Genomic DNA, 805 nt, shown 5'->3' with positions numbered 1-805 from the left:
AGCGGAAGTGAACTGCCATCAATGAGCCGCTGCCTGGAAAGGCTTGCTGCAGACACAAATGCTCAACTCAGTCTGAAGCCAGCGCCATCATTTTTTATTTAAAGTGCACCAAATTGGACACTGCACTTCATGGGGTCCCCCGCAGTACACCCACTAAGTGTGATGTAGATCGGAAGGACGGTTCTCGATATAGAAAAACGCACAGACAGAGATTCCTTGCTTCATAGTTAGACATTCTGAATGAAAAGAAGCGGTTCTAAAGGGGTGACTTTAGAGCAGAACATTGTTGTACTATCACCATTTAGTTGTTACGGTAAACGTTAGCAAAGAATTGCCTATTTACACATCCACCAGACACAGAACAACATTATATTAATTTGGAGTCATGTCATGTCGGAAAAATCCAATATTCACTTCCTTTTAACTCAGTTTTTGGTCTCCACCAACTCCTGAGGGAAATATCTGACTTTTCAGCTGCTGAATGCTCCACTAAAGATGCTAAATGGTCCCGTAGAGCTGAGGGGAACGGCAGTATCGGATCAAAACTCTCTGCAGGATTATAACTACATGTGACATGTACATGAAGCCTTCGATGCGTTGGTTACACACAAAAAAGGATTAGCGCAGCTTTTATATCCCATTGATGTAAAATAACAGAGCTTTCGTATTGTCAGTGCAGAGAGGTCCAGACGTTGTCCAGGGTTTTAGGACTGTGGCAGCATATCCAAAATTGATGAAATGCATGTGAGCAGCAGGTATTCCGTTTTGCGTCACCATCTGTTGGGAACCAGGCAAAGAAGCACTA

Source organism: Taurulus bubalis (genome assembly GCF_910589615.1).
Source record: "Taurulus bubalis genome assembly, chromosome: 9".
NCBI classification, from domain to species: domain Eukaryota; kingdom Metazoa; phylum Chordata; class Actinopteri; order Perciformes; family Cottidae; genus Taurulus; species Taurulus bubalis.
This window is presented reverse-complemented; position numbering follows the sequence as displayed.